General features: G+C 44.8%; 1 pseudogene; it reads right to left on the bottom strand.

Moving 5' to 3' along the window:
• Positions 1-2311: 2311 nt before the first annotated feature.
• LOC126429139 (5S ribosomal RNA) lies at positions 2312-2429 on the bottom strand (annotated as a pseudogene).
• Between the last annotated feature and the right edge of the window lie 5975 nt (positions 2430-8404).

Below are 8404 nucleotides of genomic sequence, written 5' to 3' on the forward strand. Positions count from 1 at the left end.
TCAACCTGGCACCCGCCTTACCAACAATTAATTTTATATGATCATTCCACTTCAAATCGTTCCGCCGCGCGGGATTAGCCGAGCGGTTTAAGGTGCTGCGGTCATGGACTCAGCGGCTGGTCCCGGCGGAGGTTCGAGTCCTCCCTCGGGCATGGGTGTGTGTCCTTAGGATAATTTAGGTTAAGTAGTGTGTAAGCTTAGGGACTGATGACCTTTGTAGCTAAGTCCCATAAGATTTCACACAGATTTGAATTTTTGAAATCGTTCCGTACGCATGCTCCCAGATATTTTACAGAAGTAACTGCTACCAGTGTTTGTTCTGCTATCATATAATCATACAATAAAGGATCCTTCTTTCTATGTATTCGCAATACATTACATTTGTCTATGTTAAGGGTCAGTTGCCACTCCCTGCACCAAGTGCCTATCCGCTGCAGACCTTGCTACATTTCGCTGCAATTTTCTAATGCTGCAACTTCTCTGTACACCACAGCATTATCCGTGAAAAGCCGCGTGGAACTTCCTCTGCTGTGCTGTGTCGTGTTAGGCGTTCCACCCGAAGGTCTTGCCCCTCAGGAGCGGCTGCAGTGTCATTTTCAGCCGATTGTGTTCAAATTGTCGCTCGAGACTTGGAAGAACGTCCTCAGGTATTGTGTCTGTTGTCTGAGACATTACCTCACGTAAGTCCTTTGTTACATGTACTGGGCTGTTATCTCTGATTCCATCTTTATATTTGTGTCCCTTGGAGTCTGGATGTTGGCTGCGATGTATCTTCAGAAGATCGAGTGTTGGGTTCCAAGCAGAGCTGAGGTGGAAACCGGTGTCCCGGTTAATGAGATTCTCCGCAACCTTAATCTCAATAGATTATTTGATGACACTGTCCCAGTATCTTGATGTTTGTGTTGATTGATATATTTGAGAGGGCATATAAAGAAATTAAAAATGGCTGGATGTCTATTAGGGAAGTAGCAAAAACATTTGCTATAGACAAAATGGCACGTTATAGGTATAAAGTTAAAAAGGAAAAGCATCTTGTAACACCAGAAGGAGTTGGGGACGTAAAACTGGGATATGCTAAATTTCGACAAATATTAAATGATGATTTGAAAAACGAGCTTAGTAACTACATTTTAACAAGTGCTAAAATTAACTATGCATTAACTCCTAAAAATATTCGGGAAATGGCCGGTGAATTATCACTAGCTAATCAAGTAAAAGTGACAGATACCTGGATAAATGCCAAAATGGCAACCTCAGAATGGTTTTATAAGTTTTTAAAAAGGCACCCCAATCTTTCTTTAAGAGAGCCAGAAGCGACATGCCTTAGTCGGACAATTAGTTTTAATCGGTACAACGTTGGAAGTTTTTCTGAAAATTTGAGACATGTTTATGAAAAACATAAGTTTCAAAGCAAAGAATGGAATTCGGACGAAACCTGGGTGCAGGCTGTTCAGCGGCCAAGCAAAATTACAGCTGAGAAAGGCGTTCGGCAAGTTGCAAAAGCCACTTCTGCTGAGCGAGGGGAAACAGTTACAGTTGCAACTGCTGTCAGTGCTATTGGCAACGCTATCCCCCCACTCTTCATTTTCCCTAGAGTGTCCTTAAAAGGCCATTTCATAAAGCGAGGTCCGCCAGGGTGTATTGGTACTGCACATCCATTCTACAGTCCACATCTCGCACCTTCCCACTTCCATCTGTTTGGTCCAAGGAGGATGCCCTCCACCGGATGCGGTAAGTGGATGATGGGGAGGTTATTGATCCAGCAAGTCGTTAGCTCAAACATTGATCAGTAAAGTGGTACTATGCGGCGCAAAGGCCCTCCCAGTAAGATGGTGTAAGACCATCACATTGAATGGAGGTTACGGTGAAAAATAGACTACTGTAGCCAAGATAGTGAGGAACAATACGGTGCACTGGAATCCTGAATAAAACCAACTTACTTTCAGAAAAAGAAAGCGTTGAGTTACTTATTGAAAGTCCCTCGTGCAAGATGCTAATACAACTACACACGTAACGCATTCCCCATGTTTCTTACTGGCCGTCTGAGTCTCGCGTGTAACTGGTTTTGTCAAATGAAGCGGAAGAGATAGCATGTTGCTGATGCCACAGGTTCTATCAGGTAAGTAGCACTCCGTCTTCAGGCCACAAGTGGCCCATCGGGACAACCTCAGCTGAGGATGGGGATAGGAGGGGCGTGTGGCCAGCATACCACTCTCCCAGTCGTTATGATGGTTTTCTTTGACCGTAGCCGCTACTATTCGGTCAAGTAGCTCCTCAGTTGGCATCACGAGGCTGAGTGTACCCCGAAAAATGGCAACAGCTCATGGCGGCCCGGATGGTCACCCATCCAAGTGCCGGCCACGCCCGACAGCGCTTAACTTCCGTGATCTGACGGGAACCGGTGTACCCACTGCGGCAAGGCCGTTGCCTGTCAGGTAAATAGGCCCTGTGGGAACTTACACCGCGAGACTGCTTCAAAGAAGCGGCTAGGGCGTCCGAAGTAAAAATTCGTGCAAAAATCCTAAAATATGCGTCCCGTACAGATGCATTGGCGGTATGTGTCCTTGCACACTTATGTATGAAATAACCATAAGCCATTTTTAACAGTCAGTTCTTTGAAGAAAAGCTTGCAGAATATTGTTCACATACCTACCGGAAGTTATAGTTGTCGGTAAAAAACCCATCAAAAATTTCCAGTTGTGCTAACTGCACACCACACTCCTGCTATTGAATTATGCAGCGGCTCTCGATGTGAATGACGAAGATTCTCAGATGTCCAACGTCGATTGTTCTGCGAGTTCACGTGCCCCGACAAATCAAGCCAAGCTTCATTAGACTGGTCAGTCGATTGCACTCCCGGTAATACTCCGACGTGCCAAACTTCAGGACGAATTACGTTTCCCATCAGTTGTCGCTGCCAAGTGACACTGTTCTATGAAACTTTGATCAGGCACAGAAAAAACTGATAAAATATAGTACAGAAGGTAACTGAAATAAATACGCAGTGAGACGAACAGGAATGAGAAATGTCACTTTTGAAAACAGCCATTACACGGAAGTGGTCTCGATTTATCACGGTTCCCTGGACGTTACGTAAGGCGGAACATGTTCCTTAACACTGTGTGTGATCATCACTGAAAGCGGTACTTGTTCTGTACCGTGCTCCTATGAGTGCACAAGGTTGGTAAGGAGTTCTTGTGGTATGGCTTTCCACTCCTCCACCAGCGCGGTTAACAGCTGCTGGACGGTCCGTGGTGCTTGTGGGCGTCTTGCATTACGTCTTTCCAGCGTATCCCACACGTACTCGATGAGATTTAAGTCGGGGAACGGGCAAGACAGTCCATTAGCCGAATACTCTCTCTGTCCAAGAGTTCCTCCCCTCTGCTCTTCGAAGCGGTGGCGCATCGTCATCCACAAAAATGAAGTAAGGGCTGAATCCACTCCTGAAAAGACGCACTTGGGATAGGAGTACATCAGAATAGCGTTGATAGGAGTGTTCTGCGTTTAAAGATCTTGAGATCGCTACGCCATGCAACGTTATGTCTCCCAACACCATTATACATGGACGACCAAAACAATATTTCCACTCAGTAATGTCTTATGGAATAGTTTTCTGGGGTAACTCACCACCTAGACACAAAGTACTGATTGCACAAAAGAGAGTAGTGAGAATGATTAGTGGTTTTCACCCAAGGACGTCATGTAGGCACCTTTTCAAGGAGTTAGGTATTTAACTGCACCATCAGAGTACATATATTAGCTAATGAAATTCGTTACAAATAATCCACAACAATTCGCGAAGAACAGTGATGTTCATACGTACAACACTAGAGGGAAAAATGACCTTTCCTATCCGTTATTGAAGCTGTCAGTTGCTCAAAAATGAGTAGATTATTCAGCAACCAAAATCTTTGATCATTTACACAACAACATAAAGTGCCTGGCAGGTAGCAGATCAAGTTTAAATCTAGCTTAAAATCATTTCTTTTGGACAACTCCTTCTATTCCATAGACGAGTTTCTGTTTCAGAACAGGCAAAAAAAAAAAATAAATAAATAAATAAATAAAATAAAATAAAATTGTACCTCTAAATGTAGTTGCATTTCAGTACTACTAATATTAACACTATTCGTGTGTGTATATACAGGGTGTTACAAAAAGGTACGACCAAACTTTCAGCAAACATTCCTCACACACAAATAAAGAAAATATGTTATGTGGACATGTGTCCGGAAACGCTTAATTTCCATGTTAGAGCTCATTTTAGTTTCGTCAGTATGTACTGTACTTCCTCGATTCACCGCCATGATTTCATACGGGATACTCTACCTGTGCTGCTAGAACATGTGCCTTTGCAAGTACGACACAACATGTGGTTCATGCACGATGGAGCTCCTGCACATTTCAGTCGAAGTGTTCGTACGCTTCTCAACAACAGATTCGGTGACCGATGGATTGGTGGAGGCGGACCAATTCCGTGGCCTCCACGCTCTCCTGACCTCAACCCTCTTGACGTTCATTTATGGGGGCATTTGAAAGCTCTTGTCTACGCAACCCTGTTACCAAATGTAGAGACTCTTCGTGCTCGTATTGTGGACGACTGTGATACAATACGCCATTCTCTAGGGCTGCATCAGCGCATCAGGGATTCCATGCGACGGAGGGTGGATGCATGTATCCTCCCTAACGGAGGACATTTTCAACATTTCCTGTAACAAAGTGTTTGAAGTCACGCTGGTACGTTCTGTTGCTGTGTGTTTCCATTCCATGATTAATGTGATTTGAAGAGAAGTAATAAAATGAGCTCTAACATGGAAATAAGCGTTCCCGGACACATGTCCACATAACATTCTTCTTTCTTTGTGTGTGAGGAATGTCTCCTGAAAGTTTGGCCGTACCTTTTTGTAACACCCTGTATATCTTGTAATCTGACTTCTTCCACATCATATCGATAAAATAATTGGGAAAATGATCTACGAAACATGACATAACTAAAACCAAACTAAAAACTAAATGTTCCTGGGTGTATTACATGTTCTGTCTTCTCTCTATACTAGGGTAGTTCAGAATTGTTGCTCAGACTGAACCTGCTCTCATTTGAGAAGAACAAGCGACCCAGTCCTCGTTGGTCCAGTTCCTACGCTCTTGGCACCATCCCAGACGGTCCGCCGATTTGCGAATGCCAACAGAACAGAACGCACTGATCATCCGGCATAGAGACCACTGACTTGCAGTCGCTGTACCAATGTGTAGTGTGAGTGGCGTGCCTTCGAATCTTGTCAAATGTGAAACTTCCTGGCAGATTAAAACTTTGTTCCGGACCGAGACTCGAACTCGGGGCCTTTGCCTTTCGTGGGAAAGCGCTCTATCAAATGGTTCAAATGGCTCTGAGCACTATGGGACTTAACTTCTGAAGTCATCAGTCCCATAGAACTTAGAACTACTTAAACCTAACTAACCGAAGGACATCACACACATCCATGCCGGAGGCAGGATTCGAACCTGCGACCGTTGCGGCCGTGCAGTTCCAGACTGTAGCGCCTAGTGCTCTATCATCTGATCTACCCAAGTACGACTGACGACCCGTCCTCACAGCTTTACATCCGCCATTACCTCGTCTCCTACCTTCGAAGCTCCACAGAAGCTCTTCTGTGAACCTTGCAGAACTACCACTCCTGGACGAAAGGATATTGCGGAGACATGGCTGAGCCACAGCCTGTGGGATGTTTCCAGCACTTGCCTGCGAAAGGCAAAGGTCCCGAGTTCGAGTCTCGGACTGGCACACAGTTTTACTCTGCCAGGAAGTTTCATATCAGCGCACACTCCACTGAAAGTGAAAATCTCATTCTTGTCAAATGTTGTTGCAATTGTTTGAGGTGGATCCCTTCTTGCGAACTGTACAATATATGTCTGTGGTTCGGAACGCACCCTACTCACGGGAAAAAAATGCTGTGAACAATACCAGACTCTTGGGCTACACCACTTTTTCCAGTTTACCGATGATTTTTCTCTGTGTGAAGTCATCCAAACATTGTATCCGGGCCACGTTACATTGAAGAACACCAACACAGTGGATCGTGACTGGTCTCTGCTTGTCTTTTCTCGCTCCGTCAACTGCAGCTGGCCCAACGGCCAAGCTGGCCTCATACCATGTGACGTCAGCTTTCTGTGGACGACTGGGAGGCCCCTGGCAACATGCTCCAGCACCTTCATTTATTTCCACCAACTACTTACACATCATTAATTTTTGCAGAGCAGTGTATTTAAGGTTTCAGTTTGGGTTTTTACTCAGCTCTGTCAGCACATGTTACTGACATACTTGTCTAAAGCGCTAAATAACGCAACGGTTTCCTCGGACTTCCTTGTACGGCCGCTCTGAACTCGTACGTCCAGCTACAACCAATACGCCGCCTGCCAAGTCCGAAGAATGTTCTCAGTGAGTCAGCGCGGCAGATTGCTAATAGAAAGGGAACGGTTCTATTTCCGGCCTGGTCGAAGATTTTCTTCGTTCTGGAAGTAAATGTTGTGTTGTCCTTACATTTGTGTCGCCTTAACAGACACTAAAGTCGCCTCAGACATATATCGACCATCTTTTCACTGCTGAGACGGCTATATGGTTACGAAACGAAAACTAATAAACTGGGAAAAAATGTGACGAATGCGGTGAGGAAACCTGCCTCCATCTCCCCAGTATCGTGGCAGTGCAACGCTGGGCGTAGTGGTTGTGTCAAACGTGAAACTGCCTGTGGTGTGTAGCTCACAATGAGCTCTCAGATGACGCCTTTTAACTTCTGAATGTCAGGGAAGGGCTGCCTATCGTCGCGTCACACGCCCTGTGCCAAGCGATATTCAGAATTACTCGCTGGGATGTCGAGGAACCAAAGCAATAAAGTAGTCAATCGAAGTCGTGTGTGTAATAGCTTGCCGGCTGGTGTGACCGAGCGGTTCTAGGCGCTTCAGTCTGGAACCGCGCGACCGCTACGATCGCAGGTTCGAATCCTGCCTCGGGCATGGATGTGTGTGACGTCCTTAGGTTAGTTGTAAGTTCTAGGGGACTGATGACCTCAGAAGTTAAGTCCCATAGTGCTCAGAGCCATTTTTGAACCACCGTATTTATAAGAAAACTATTATCTTGAACTCTGGAGGCGTTCCTCGCAATATTACCAACGAAACGTAAATGATATTTGTTTCTATTTATGGAATATTTGGTCTGTTATTGGCGGAATACAGTCATATTAATAACTTGAATTTTTTTTTTTTCTTTTGAGTCGTCAGTCTTCTGGCTCGTTTGATGCGGCCCGTCACGAATTCATCATGCCTCATGCCTCAACATATGTCTTATCATTATGTTCCTTCTCCTTATCAGTGTTTTCCACGTATTCCTTTCTTGTTGTGGACTGATTTGAACCATTTGAGAATCTATTATTAATGACTAAAGTCTCCATCACTTCTGTCTGTCGTGTTTAAAACGCTACGAACTTCTGCGCCAATCCAATGTCAGTCTGCGAGAAGGTTTCAAAACAGCTTCCTCTCCGCTGCAGAGTGTAAGATTCATTGTGGAAGTACGTAATGCACCTGCAGTACTGTAATCAGAGCAAAAGAAGCGCGGGCCTGGCAGCGGAGGCAGCGATGTGCTGTGTCCTGCTTCAGAGAGAGACGTATGCAGATGTTGGTGCACTCAGAGCAGATGAAAAATGGAACTATCAGTTAATCTTTCACCTCTCCCGAAAAGGAACACAAAGAGTAAGGAACAAAGGCGCCCAGGGAACACTGCTCCTCAAGTCGTTCTAGAAGACACCGCTGGCCTTCCAGACATTCACACAGCTTAGAATGCTACTGTGTCAACGACAACACGAGGTACTCGTTTTTAGTCATTTTATCCCGTGTGTGTGTGTGTGTGTGTTTCCTTAGGAGAGCTGGATTTTTTCGCAAATTATCTATAACAGTTTTTCCGCTGTGTGGATCACATAGCTTCCTATCGTAGAGTTAATTACCAAAGAAGCTTTAGAAAAAGCGTATGATGCTGTCTCCAATCAACGGACTATGGGAAGGGATGGAGTATATAGGAGTAGAGGCACAACAGATATCCCTAATTCAAAGAATATACAACTAATCGTACGCAGCAGTCAAACATCGAAAGGACTTTGACAGGTCTGCTGTATGTCGCCGACCCTCTAAATCTACATCTACATCTACATGGATACTCTCCAAATCACATTCAAGTGCTTGGCAGAGGCCTCATCGAACCACCTTCACAGTTCTATTATTCCAATCTTGTATAGCGCGCGGAAAGAATGAACATCTATATCTTTTCGTACGAGCTCTGATTTCCTTTATTTAATCGTGATGATCGTTCCTCCCTGTGTAGGTCGGTGTCAACAAAATATTTTCACATTCGGAGGAG

Source organism: Schistocerca serialis, chromosome 1 (genome assembly GCF_023864345.2).
Source record: "Schistocerca serialis cubense isolate TAMUIC-IGC-003099 chromosome 1, iqSchSeri2.2, whole genome shotgun sequence".
NCBI lineage: Eukaryota > Metazoa > Arthropoda > Insecta > Orthoptera > Acrididae > Schistocerca > Schistocerca serialis.